Below are 14453 nucleotides of genomic sequence, written 5' to 3'. Positions count from 1 at the left end.
TTATACACAATCCTATCCTTTCTGAATGTCATGGAACATTTCTGTTTAACTACTTTCAGTAGTGAAACAAAGTTCACAACTTTTTTTATGCAGCCTATTATGTTGTTGGACAGGTCTCCTTGTTAGTAAGTTTTTTATAAAACTGAGCAAGAAAATTCTTTCCTATAATTTTTGTGCCAAGCTGTATAGTCTCCCCATCTAAAAAAATCACAGATCACAGATATCCCTTATCTCACAAATAACCCTTTAACAGAGGTGGATTAATAGTGAAATTAATAAACCTTAAGTTTCGCCCTGGCCAGTTGGCTTAGTGGTAGAGTGTCGGCCTGGCATGCAGGAGTCCCGGGTTCGATTCCCGGCCAGGGCACACAGGAGAAACGCCCATCTGCTTCTCCACCCTTCCCCCTCTCCTTCCTCTCTGTCTCTCTCTTCCCCTCCTGCAGCCAAGGCTCCATTGGAGCAAAGATGGCCCGGGCACTGGGGATGGCTCTGTGGCCTCTGCCTCAGGCGCTAGAGTGGCTCTGGTTGCAACAGAGCAATGACCCAGATGGGCAGAGCATCGCCCCCTGGTGGGCATGCCGAGTGGAACCCGGCCGGGCGCATGCGGAAGTCTGTCTGACTGCATCCCCATTTCCAACTTCAGAAATACAAAAAAATAAAATAAAAATAAAAATAATAAACCTTAAGTTTCAAGCTCCTCATGTACATTAAACACTTCCAACTACCTTGAAGGGCCTCAGCAATAGGTCTGAAGGACATATAGATTTTTTTAGATTAGCAAAATATATTTTACCAAAATCAGTTGAGAACAACTCTCCTCACTCCAACTTTTCGTCCATTACATTTTCCCTGGTGTTAGGTGGGGTTAGAGAGACTGGGAGCACTTTTATGATCTGGTAATGATAGGGGGAACTCAAGAGCTAAAAATTTTAGCTGAAGTAATGGTGGCTTTGGTATGGTCATGGGCTTAATGGTTAATGCAAGTAAAAGCCTTTGTTCCAGGAACTGGGATACCTGAACAGGCTTACATGACTTAAGGAGATCTGCAAGTGATACACACTTGTTCCCAAAGACATCTGTGAGTGATCCACCTTTGTGCCCACCAGAGGACTGCCAGCAAAGACTTTGTGCTCCAAGGACTGAACCTGCCTGTTAGTATTCAGTTAACTTTGCCTACGATCTGGTTTACTCTCCCTTAAAATTCCAAACCTTATCTGCCCTTTCCTGAGATAGAGGGCTGAGTCTTCTCAGATTACAAAGTGTCCATAAAAGATTCAATCCCTGCCTCTATGTACTGTGTGCCCGTAAAGTCATGATGCACTTTTGACCGGTCACAGGAAAGCAACAAAAGACGATAGAAATGTGAAATCTGGCCCTGGCCGGTTGGCTCAGCGGTAGAGCGTCAGCCTGGCGTGGGGGGGACCCGGGTTCGATTCCCGGCCAGGGCACATAGGAGAAGCGCCCATTTGCTTCTCCACCCCCCCCTCCTTCCTCTCTGTCTCTCTCTTCCCCTCCCGCAGCCAAGGCTCCATTGGAGCAAAGATGGCCCGGGCGCTGGGGATGGCTCCTTGACCTCTGCCCCAGGCGCTAGAGTGGCTCTGGTTTTGACAGAGCGATGCCCCGGAGGGGCAGAGCATCACCCCGGTGGGCGTGCCGGGTGCATCCCGGTCGGGCGCATGTGGGAGTCTGTCTGACTGTCTCTCCCGGTTTCCAGCTTCAGAAAAATACAAAAAAAAAAAAAAAAAAGGAAATGTGAAATCTGCACCAAATAAAAAAAAAACTCTCCCTGGCCGGTTGGCTCAGCGGTAGAGCGTCGGCCTAGCGTGTGGAGGACCCGGGTTTGATTCCCGGCCAGGGCACACAGGAGAAGCGCCCATTTGCTTCTCCACCCCTCCGCCGCGCTTTCCCTCTCTGTCTCTCTCTTCCCCTCCCGCAGCCAAGGCTCCATTGGAGCAAAGATGGCCCGGGCGCTGGGGATGGCTCTGTGGCCTCTGCCCCAGGCGCTAGGGTGGCTCTGGTCGCAACATGGCGACGCCCAGGATGGGCAGAGCATCGCCCCCTTGTGGGCAGAGCGTCGCCCCTGGTGGGCGTGCCGGGTGGATCCCGGTCGGGTGCATGCGGGAGTCTGTCTGACTGTCTCTCCCTGTTTCCAGCTTCAGAAAAATGAAAAAAAAAAAAAAAAAAAAAAGAAAACTCTCCCAGTTTCATACCTATTCAGTGCAGTTCGATGTGGGCTCACACACAGATTTTTTAGGGCTCCTTAGGTAGCTATCCTGTATAGCCTCTACAGACTCGTCACTGACTGATGGCCTACCAGAACGGGGTTTCTCCACAAAACTGCTGGTTTCCTTCAACTGCTTATCCCACCGAGTAATGTTATTCCTATGTGGTGGCACTTCGTTATAAACGCACTGATATTCACATTGCACTTTGGTCATGGATTCGAATTTAGCGAGCCTCAGAACACACTGAACTTTCCTCTGTACCGGCCACATCTCGACTGGCATGGCCGTGGGCTGCTCCGCTGTATACACGGTGTTAGGTCATCATCTGCGCATGCGCACATGCCGCCACATCATCCTACAGAAACTGGGAGGGTTTTCATTTTATTTGGTGCAGATTTCACATTTCTATTGTCTTTTTTTTTTTTTTTTTTTTGTATTTTTCTGAAGCTGGAAACGGGGAGAGACAATCAGACAGACTCCCACATGCTCCCGACCAGGATCCACCGGGAACGCCCACCAGGGGCTACGTTCTGCCCCTCTGGGGCGTTGCTCTGTTGCGACCAGAGCCACACTAGCACCTGGGGCAGAGACCAAGGAGCCGTCCCCAGCACCCGGGCCATCTTTGCTCCAATGGAGCCTTGGCTGCAGGAGGGGAAGAGAGAGACAGAGAGGAAGGGGAGGGGGAGGGGTGGAGAAGCAGATGGGCGCTTCTGTGTGCCCTGGCTGGGAATCAAAACTGGGAGTTCTGCACGCCAGGCCAACACTCTACCACTGAGCCAACCAGTCAGAGCCTCTATTGTCTTTTGATGCTTTCCAGTTACCGGTCAAAAGTGCACCATGACTTTACGGACACACTATATTTGGCTGAAATGGCGACAGGCCACATGAACTCCTCTGTTTCCGGTTTTAGTTATGGGGAGCTTCAGTTGGGAAAGCATTTAGTTTGACTTTAATGGAATATGTTTGTATGGCTTGCAGTAATTGTTGTGTATATTTAAGTTGTTGCTATTCATTCTAATGTAGAGGAATGACTTCTAGAAAATTGCTACTGCTAATTATTGTGGAACACAAAGATGTGTGACCAGAGGTCATACCAAAATATGAACACCTTCTAAGATGTGGGTGGTGGTGGTTTGTAGTATGGAGTCAGAAGCTAGTTGATGAAAATTTGTTTAAAATTGTTAAGTGGAAGTTTCTCTAGCCAAGGTTTTCTCTTCTCAGTAATATCAATATATTCTGTAGTTTAGCATATGAAATTAGAAGTGCACACCACAATATATTCTTTTGTTTTTGATGGATATTGCACAAAATATAATTCTTTAGAATGTCAATGTTTATAATGAGTGTAGTATATAGCAGTACTATAAGCACTTAATATATCTGTGACAGGTCACAAATGAAAAAGATTTGAAAGAGATTTTTCCCTAATTTGCTAACAAACCTAAAAATTTATATGATATTTTCAATAATGATTGTGAAACTGAAAGAAATATTTCTAAAATATTATTAATAAAAAATTTCAATAAATCATGCCAAAAAAATTTCTCTATTGTCTGTAGGAAATATTACAAAATCATTGCTATAGGGTGGTTAAGGAAACAAGAATATACAGCCAAAAATGTAGAGAAATGAGTGCTATAAAGGTGTGCCAGGCAGTAATAAAAAATATCTTCCTAGATTTTTAGGATAAATGTTAATTATGTTGACATTTAAATTTTTGGCATTTTAAAATTCTAAGTATATATTCACTTTAATAACTATTTTTTCATTTGAAATTTCCTGTTAATTTTTATAAAAAGCTCCTCTTGCATGAACTTTAAACCATCAAACAACCTATCCATCCTACAAATATTTAGAAACAGCCATTAGGACTTTTGTCTTCTCTGTCCCAGGTAAACATCCTAAGGTGCTTTCCAGTGTAATTATGATTTCCAGACTTATCATTAACCACTTATTCACAACACATTTGCTCATTAACTAAGGCCCACATTTCTAAGGAGACTAGTAATCAGTAGACTTGAATGCTTGGGAGAAGGTGCTGCATAGCTTAGTAGCTTAGTATATAAATAGGTACATGCTTGTCATTAAACTTATATGGGTTTGCAGCTTAGAATTTCAAGTTACTAATTCTATCATATTAAGAAATATAACTCACCTTTATTTTACAATTCAGCTCCCTCATCTATAAAAATGGATGACAACACCTAGCTCAGGTTTGAGCAGGATGATGAAAAATGTGTAAGTCACCTACCTTAGTTCTTGGCATATAATAGATGATCGGGTAATGTTTGCTATTCCTTTTGTTGGTGTTTAAACAGAAACACGTACTCTTTTCAGTACCTTTCACAGAGACTGGACAAGTTTGATTACATTTTTAGGAAACATGCTTCTCATTTTATAATTGATGAAAAGCCTATTTTCTCCTGGTGAGGTATCAGACAGATTGAACAAATGAACTACTCACTAGTCACTGAAATCAAGCCCAGAGGAGTTTCAGGCAATTATCCCGAGTTCTGACTTCCTTGAGGACCCTGTGGTTTTCAGCTGATTCCTGAAGCTTACGGCAGAACTTCTGGTACTCTCTGGCTTTCTATGTCCACTGCTGGGAAGGGGGCCAGTTATCTGAAAGGAAAGTAAGAACATGGGACATTGTTGAAACTAATTTCTTTATTTATGGATCAGTTATCCTGATTGAGAATCACAAGCTTTACCTTCTGACACCCTCTTTTATAGTGATTACATGCTTAACACATTCAATTAAAAAAAAGACATTTGAGGAGTGGGATGGTATGGATAAATAGAAATTTTTTACTAGCATTGAAAATGAATTTGAGCCTGACCAGGCAGTGGCACAGTGGATAGATCGTTGGTCTGAGACACTGAAGACCCAGATTCATAGCCCTGAGGTCACCAGCTTGAGCACTGGCTCATCTGGCTTGAGTGTGGGCTCACCCGCTTGAGTACGGGGTCACCGGCTGGAGCCCAAAGGTTGCTGGATTGAGCAAGGGGTCACTGGCTTAGCTGGAACCTCCTTTTCCTGGTCAAAGAACATAAGAGAAAGCTGTCAATGAACAAGTAAAGTGCTGCAACAAAGAATTGATGCTTCTCATCTCTCTCCCTGTCTGTCTGTCACTATCTATCCCTCTCTCTGACTCTCTCTCTTTCTAAAAGAAAAATTAATTAGTTTGAAGTAAGGGCATCAAGAAGCTTTGGTTAAAGTTGGCTGAAATAATGAAGATAATGGTAGTAATAAATGATGTACTGTATTCAGATTATATCTTTGATGTCCATCTTCTCAGAGTCAGACAGGGGTGTCAGAGTCACATGATGGGAGTGAAATGAAATGATTGGGCTAAGTACAAAGAAATTGTTCTATGTGATAAAAATGTGTGTGTGCGCACACGTGCGCGCGCACACACACACACACACACACACACACACACACTGCAATAGAATACTAATAGAATACTGTAGAGCTGATGCAACCAGAATGGGGAGACGAGAGTGCTGTGAACCTGACAGCTCCTGCATCTGCACGAGAGCTGCCATGATCCAAAAAAATTTCCCCTGTAAAAATGTGGCAGATTTTTTTCTCCAGCAAAGTTGGAAGTCTGGACTTTTATGGTAAATCATGTTTATGAAAACATTGGACCAGTTTAAAATGAAAGCAATAACTTGTGGGCCAAGTACAAAGTTAAGAAGGGCTGATCTAACTCCTGCGTAGATGTATTTGTAACCTCTGCCTACATATGAGCTGCATAACTGTTGTAGGAACACAGCCCCACACAGAGCTGAGGTCGCGAGAGGGAGAATGCTAGAGAAAGTCGGCTCAGAAGAGTGACCCATGGGCTGAAATGGCTGTTGAATGATATGTGGTATATTATGTATCCGAGAATATGTTTGTCTCTGGTGTGTGTAGGTACATCTTTGGTACAGGAAATGTTTGTATGGAGGCAGGGAAGTTTGAAAGGTGTGTATTGTTTTCAGACGCTCAACCAAGATGTCACGGGCCCTTGGAGGGTCTGAGGAGGGAGCTGAGGGCCTGCTGGGTTGGAGAACGGACCACACGGACTTTGGTTTTCTTTTGCCTTCCACTGGAATTCAGTTTCGGTCCCTGTCTCTGTATCAAATGACTTCGTTTTTTCTTGCTATATTTACAGAAAATGTCCTCAATAAATAAAAGGACAAAAAAGGAAGTGAAAAACCCACATAATACCTGTGTCCCTATCATTCCACAAACAATAACATTTAGATATATTTTATAAAAGCAATTTCTGCTCAGGCTATGAAGAGGGTATACAAGATGGAAATAGCTTATATCTTTATAATTGTATGCTTTTGAAAAAATTTACTGCCATCAAAGTGGATATAATATAAAACAATATTTACACTTTTTCCCAAGTGTCTGGGTTTTATATTTTTCTTTATGAAGATAGAGAAAATATAACTTTTTTTCTTTAAAGATAAAAATCTTGTTGTTTTTCTCATTGAGAGACCCTAATTAAAATGTTCCATTTGAAGGATTTTTTGCCAACACAAATTCTCATTAAGCAAATGCTTTATGTTTCTTGCTGGAGTATCGGGCAGCAGTATTCCTTGAGGGCAAATTTGCAGCAACCCAAATATATAGCATCATATATTATTCCAATATCTTAAAACATAAGTTATACCAGAAATTTTTAATAGAAATGTATTGGTCAACTGGTTTTATACTTACCACTTTTGAAAAGTGAAATAGTTCTTTAACATCTATTTATTTATTGCTGCAGTTCTCATGGTTTAATCTTATGTAACTAAACTTTTTTTTTTTTTTTTTTTGTATTTTTCTGAAGCTGGAAATGGGGAGAGACAGTCAGACAGACTCCTGCATGCGCCCGACCGGGATCCACCGGGCACTCCCACCAGGGGCGAGGCTCTGCCCACCAGGGGGCGATGCTCTGCCCATCCTGGGCGTCGCTATGTTGCGACCAGAGCCACTCTCTAGCGCCTGAGGCAGAGACCACAGCGCCATCCCCAGCGCCTGGGCCATCTTTGCTCCAATGGAGCCTTGGCTGCGGGGGGGGGGGGGGGGGGGGAGGGGGGAGACAGAGAGGAAGAGGGGGAGGGGTGGAGAAGCAGATGGGCGCCTCCCCTGTGTGCCCTGGCCAGGAATCGAACCCGGGACCCCTGCATGCCAGGCTGATGCTCTACCACTGAGCCAACCGGCCAGGGCCTTATGTAACTAAACTTTTGCTTTAACACACTTGGCTGCCTTCAATTGAAAGAAAGGACCAAATTTGTATCTACTTCTAGGTTTTTTCTCATGCTGCCCAGTATGCACTCCTCATTAATACTTGAATATTCCTTTGATTTGCTACTTAAATTTTATCTCTATGTTTTAAATGTGGCTTCCCTATAAATGTTTTGACATCTTGTTTCTCCAACTGCATTGTAATATCCATTAGTGCAGAGACTATATTTGTCTATTAGGACCTAGGACAAACAGCAATAGAGATGCAGGGTTAAATGTAACCAAGCATCACACTACCTGACTCTGTCACTGCAAGACCTCAAGCAAGTGTCTTATGCATTTTGGTTGTCATCAGTAAAGGAGGAAATAATACAACAAGGATTTCAATTACTTGGCATATAATGATGTCTTGTTAAATGTCAGGTGGCTAGATATTACAATGTCTGGTACATAGAAATAATTAATTAACATATACTGAATGAATTAATGATGTAATAGAGCTTTCATGTCAGAAAGATGAGGGTTTCATGCAAGTTCCATATGACCTTGACAAACTGACTTTTGAACCTCAGTTTCTTGGTATATAGTACAATATAGTGTTAACTTTCTTGAGCTTTCTGTAAGATTTAAATAAAGTGCTCTGTATAGCATGTTTTATTGTTTCTACTCTAGAACTAGGGCATTCAACAGCCCTGCCTGAGGCCATTTGTAACTGTTGGTAGGATAATTATCCCTAACACTTCTACTCATTAAAATTGTTTGATTAAAAGTAACAAAAACAATTCAAGCTAACTTTAGTCTAAATGAATTAAGAAATTAATAAAAACACATTGTAACAGATTGAACAAGAATCAGTCATGATGTTCACAACCTAAATTTACTATTTTTCATTGCTTTTCTAAACTTTATGTATTAAGTCTTCCTCTTTTCTGGATTAAAAAACATGGCAAAGCCATGATTTTGTTTTCATTCCCATGGAATAGAGCAGTCCTATAATCACTTTAAGTAACAAACATAATTTTAATTCATTAATTAGAACATACTGGTTTATTAGTTTTATTTTTTGCTGTGACAAATTACACAAACATGATAGCTTAAACAAAACAAAGTCATTGTCTAATAGTTCTATAGATCAACAGTCCAGCAGTCCAGTACGATCAAAGGATCTGTAAGACTGTACCTTTCTAGAAGCTGGAGAAGAGTCTACCTTTTCCAGCATCTAAAGCCTACCTACATTTATTGGGTTGTTCCCCTTACTCTACCTCAAAAGCAAACAGTAGCAGATCAAGTCTTTTTCAAATCACATCTCTCTGGCACTCCTATCTATTTCTCTTCTACTTTTAAGGACTCATGCTATTATATTGGGCACATCAAATTAATTGAAGGTCATCTCTCTATCTCAGGGTCAGTTGATTAGTAACCTTAATTGCATTTGCAGCTTTGAAACTGAAAAATATATCTGAGTTTGTGTTGCCTGTCACCAATTAAGAATCAGAGATTGAATCTTTATGGGCGCTTTATTCAGATGGCCAGCTATCTGGAGAGACTGGGATTTGATTCCCAAATCATCTCAAACCCCTATCCCCAGCCAATCTTTTAATAAGGGAAAGGAAAGGGATAGGTGGTTTATTGGATCATAGTCAAAGTTAGTTGCATCATAGTCAGAGGACATTCCATCCTTGGAGTATGAAGTCTCTGTTTCCAGTCCTTTAAGGCACGAAGAAGGTCACTCACAGATCTCATTAGGTCATGTAGGCCTGCTCCTGTATCCCAGTTTCTGGAACAAAGCTTTTACATGCATGAACCATTAAAGCCCACAGACCGTAACCAAAGCCATTATTATTCAAGCTAAAATTTTAACTCTTGAGGTCCCCCTATCAGTAGGAAACACATTTTATGTTCCAAAACTTTCATGTTTTCTCCCTACTTTACACTAAAGTCCCTCTACTCTGGCTAATGACTCCTAATTTCTTGCCCCACACTCCAAAAAATAAAAACAACAAAAACAATGGATTAGTCTCACAGGACAAAGATTGCATTCTACAAATATGTTCATCATTTCCTTCATCAAATGTTCTCTTACACTTTTCTCTTATCAGTATCAATATCGTTAGTCAGGAGAAGGGGTCTGAGCGTAAGAGAACAAGTTCTTGAAATAATTTCTTTATGAATTCAGTTGGTATAGGGTCACATTCACTAAAGCTAGGAGAATTCAGGCATTCTGGTACATAAAGTTGAGCCACTGTACCATGAAATCCAAAGGCCAAACTTTAGGAAAGACTGGAGCTAATGAAAAAGCCAAGAGTAATTCAAACTAATCTCTCTTTATCTCTTATCTCTGTTTCTTAATTCAAATAAGCTCCATTAATCTTCCTTCTGTAAAAAGCTGTTGTATATTCCTTCCTCTCACAGTAAACATGGCTATGATGTAACTCCTGACTTTACATGTTACAAGCCCAACTTTCATTCTCTTTCACTCCCAAATTAAAAGTCCAGGGGGCAAAATCTCTGATCTCCCTGGTTGGAATTTTATGGACATACCGATTCCATCAACCCTAACCTCTGGAACGAGCTATATAGCACATGGAACAAAATGCTCCGTCTCTGCAGGTTGGGGAAATAGATAAGAGAGAAGCATTGTGACTTGGCCAGAAATCTAAAAACTATATAACATAGTAGTTGTAAATCTTGTAATAACAATAAAACAGAAATAATAATCATTGTTATTATAAAGATTATTGGGAGCCTATTATGATCAGGCCCTGAATTATTATAATATATAAAACTATCACCTCAACCCCTCATGAAGGTTCAGATGTTTTCTTTATTTTAATAAAATAAAAATTGAGGCACAGAAAGCAGAAATAATTTGCTTAAGGTCACATTGGGAGTAAGTAATAGCCATGACCTAAATCCACATTTCTCTGACTCAAAAGTCCATCAAGAAGATGTCAATAGAATGATATCTATTATATAATTTTAACCAAAAAAAGGCCTGTTTCAAAATGTTTTGTACCTTATTAGAATATGTATCTCTACTCAGGCCCACCATTATGACAATATGACTAGATCTCTATATCTCTATCATACCTAGATCTATCTACCCACACCACACCCCCTTCCCTGTCTTTAAAAGTTAGTATTGACTACCTCTAGGAATGGAATCATTTCTTTAAATTCTGTTTTTTTCTGTCTATATTTTTGTTGATGTTCATATATTGTTAGTGATCATAAGAAGATAATTTTATTTGCTTGTTTTATAACGAACAAGAAAAGTCAACTTCGTATTTTTGTTTTGTTAGGTTTCTGAAGAGTGAAAGATTTCCTAAGGTGGCTTCTTGTCTGCTTCCTTCTAGAGCTCAAACAATTGTCCTGCTGTTTCTTTTTTAACTGAAATCTTCCCAAACAACATGGTTGCTAAGACACTTGCGTTATTCTTTGTAAAAGTACAGGTTTGTAAGAAACAAGCTGTGAAATATCTGTTGATACACAGTTATCTTCTCCTGCTCCCCAATTAGTGTTATAGCTTTTTAATTATACCATAGGTTTTTCTCCTAGGTTCCTTTAAAAAAATTTTGTTAAAGTTTACAAAAATAGCTTTCCTTATCAACTAAATTCATCAAATACTTATTAAATACCTATTTATACACATACAAATATGTTTCTTTGTATTAGCTATTTAATAACACTAACAAGCTTAAGATTCCATTTAGAAACTGAGACATAAATTATAGATTGTGTGGATATATGTAGCATATATATTGACAGAGACAGGCAGAGAGAAGGACAAATAGGGACAGACAGACAGGAAGGGAGAGAGATGAGAAGCATCAATTCTTCGTTGCGGCACCTTAGTTGTTCATTGATTATTTTCTCATATGTGCCTTGACTGGGGGCTACAGCAAACCAAGAGACCCTTTGCTCGAGCCAGCGACTTTAGGCTCAAGGTGGTGAACCTTGCTCAAACCAGATGAGCCCAGGTTCAAACTGGCGACCTTGGGGTTTCGAACCTGGGTCCTCTGCATCCCAGTTCGACACTGTATCCACTGAGCCACCACCTGGTAAGGCTGCTTTTATATTTTTAACATGTCATATATGTTAACAAAGACATAACACAACAATATGTGGGACATTTTGTAAGTCAATACATGGTTCTTCATTAATAACTGCCCATTATTTCATTATACTATTGTATAATAATTAATTTTTAAAATATCTGATTGTTAGCGTTTAATTGCTTATTTTTTCATATTGTAAATAAAACCGATAAATACTGTTAAATAAATTCATCTGCAAACTTCTGACTATTGTCTTAGAATATTTTCTGGGAGTAAAATTTCAAAATGGTATGACTTCTACTTAGTATTTTAAATATGTTTGCTAAATTATCCTCCAGAAAGGTTACATCATTTCTTCTCTGGCTGTGAAGGAATAAATTCTGTTTGACTTGACTCCTTACATAAAACTAGCGCACAGGACAAAATTTCTGAAACAATTATTTTCAGACATTGAAATAGGAAGCTCATACAATGATCCTTGAGAAAGGGCAATTAATTAAGGTGAGCCGTAGAATTGCCCTGGCCTTCTCCCCAGAGGCAATTTCCAGAATATGATGAAGGAAGAAAGAACCAAAATATGTCTTGAATTGAAGAGATTGATGATTAAACTTTGGGGAGAAGGATCCACCAGTACTGTGTATGTGAATATATATTGGAAAAGAGGACTACACAATGAAAGAGCTTCAGACATCTGCAAGGAACTCAGAGTCTTTACTTAGTACCAATTTGTGCAGGCTATGAAAGCTCATTATGTTGAACACAGAACATCCGCTCAGCTGTTGTGAAAGGACAATCACCAGAGAGCTCCAAATTGGACAATTCTGGGGCTCACACTGGACTAGACATTATTCATGTTTCCACCAACAAGAGAGGAGAGACCTGTTGATTGTATAGGGCATTCAGTAGAGCTCCAAAAGTGTCCACACCTTAGTGGTAAAGCCTACTCTAAGGTTTCTCTAAAAAACTACAAAACTATTCTCAAAACGATCAGGCTGCTCTACAAATAACATCCTACTCAAACGAAGTCTAATATCTTTAAAGGGATATAATAAAATTCATCACTTGACAACACAAGTCACGGTGTTAAAATGTTCTCCATCCAATCAAAAATTACAGACATGCAATTAAGCAGAAAATTGAAATTCATAATCAGGAAAAAATTAATTAATAAAAATAGATCCAGAATGATTAAATTAGCCCACAACTTTAAGCTTTCTATTATAAAAATGTGCAATGATGTAAAAACAAACATGAACCTAATTAGGAAGAAAATAGAAGATACAAAAAACTTGAAATGTTAAAAATGTTGTAAGTTTCAAATAAAACTTCTAGAAATGAAAAATAAAATGTTACAAATGAAGATTTTATTGGATGAGATTTACATTAAAAGAGATACTGCAGAAGAAATCACTGGTCAACAGAAAGACCTAGAAAGAGAAGCTATACAAACGTAAATAGAAAAGAAAAGAGATTGAAAACATTAACAGCTTTGGTGATCTGGTAGATATCTATATATCTCTATCTCTACTTATAGCTAGATCTCTGCCTATCTCTGTATCTATTACTGTATGTATTTATGAAGTGTGTAATTAGAGTACTAGAAAGAAAGAAGAATGAAAGAAGAAGAGACAAAATATTTGAAGAGAGCAATTAATGGCAGAGTATTTTTTTAGAATTTGGCAAATGTTATAAACTTACTGATCCAAGAAATTCAACAAACTCCAAGCATAATAATCACAAGTAAAATCACACCACATCACATGATAATTAAACTGATGAAAATGAGTGACAAAGAGAATAAATAAAAATAGCAAGAATCAAAAGACATATGGCATATAGAAGATCAAGGATAAAAAAACTGTAGACTTCTTGTCAGAAACTATCTAAGCCAGGTGATAAGGGAAAATATATTTAAAATGATGAAAGAAAATGAAACATATTGACCTAAAATTCTATGTATAAATATATATATATTTCAAGAATGCAAACTAAATAAAGATGTATTCAAACAAAACCTGAGAGAGTTTACTGTTAGGAGACACCTTGTTAGGAGACAAGTTCAATGGCACTTTTTAGGCACTAGAAAAATTAAACATGAATCTATACAAAGGAACAAAGAGCAAAAAATGGTAAATGTGTAGGTTACTATAAGAACATATTTTTCTCACTTTTAATATATTATAAATGATACATGGTGTAAAGCAAGAATAATAACATTGTGTTGTATGATTTATAACATGTGAATAATAAATGTATGGCATCAGCATCACAAGGACAGGAAGGAGAAAAGGTAGTATGCTGGTGTAAGATTTTTTTAATAAAATTATACATCATTTGAAAGTGTAGAGGAGGAAGAAACTTTTTTTTCTTGACTCTCCTGGTTTCAGTGGCTGAGGGCCCTGTGAATTAAAGTGTCAAAAGACAGAATAACAAGAGAAAAATATATAGTTGGATATATATACCTACATACATATGTTCATACAAAAGAATGTGATTCTAGAAGGAAATTAGAATTTGAGGCTTCTATACTGTCCTAGGGTGGACAGGAGGAAAGGGCTTTGAGCCCTCAAGGGCCAAGGAGCTGAATTATGGGAAGATGAGGAGAAGCATTGTATTACAAATTAAGGTTACTTAGCATGTTTTTTATTCAGATATGTTACTTCAAGTTGTCTTCAGAATAGTTCTTTTGCCAGTAAGGAAGTAGACACACGTACAAATGTAATCATATGTCCTGTTTTTAAGCAGAAAGTGGAAAGAAAACATTCTTTACGGTAAGGTGGTGTGTTCCGGGGTGGCAGAACCTGGTCTGTTCAGAAGGAAGCAGGAATACCCGACACATTCTGAATCACTAATGTTCCTTATGCTCTTTATTAATTTTATTTTAAAGGCTTTCAGACAAGGTTAATATGAGAGTGTTATGTTTGTAATTAATCAGTCATC

General features: G+C 39.0%; 1 protein-coding gene and 1 long non-coding RNA gene across 2 annotated transcripts in view; one reads left to right on the top strand and one right to left on the bottom strand.

Annotated features, from left to right (window-relative positions):
• NAALADL2 (N-acetylated alpha-linked acidic dipeptidase like 2) overlaps positions 1 to 14453 on the top strand; it is a 1156801-nt gene that overhangs the window by 84432 nt on the left and 1057916 nt on the right. The window lies entirely within an intron of this gene.
• The window catches only part of LOC136379647 (uncharacterized), a 34189-nt gene that overhangs the window by 7979 nt on the left and 11757 nt on the right, over positions 1 to 14453 (bottom strand). Inside the window, exon 2 of the long non-coding RNA XR_010746783.1 lies at positions 4690 to 4847. This is a non-coding gene — a long non-coding RNA (uncharacterized lncRNA). The remainder of the gene's footprint in view (positions 1 to 4689; positions 4848 to 14453) is intronic.

This window comes from Saccopteryx leptura, chromosome 8 (genome assembly GCF_036850995.1).
Source record: "Saccopteryx leptura isolate mSacLep1 chromosome 8, mSacLep1_pri_phased_curated, whole genome shotgun sequence".
Lineage (NCBI taxonomy): Eukaryota > Metazoa > Chordata > Mammalia > Chiroptera > Emballonuridae > Saccopteryx > Saccopteryx leptura.
The sequence above is the reverse complement of the archived record's forward strand: the minus strand, read 5'-3'. Positions and strand labels throughout refer to the sequence as shown.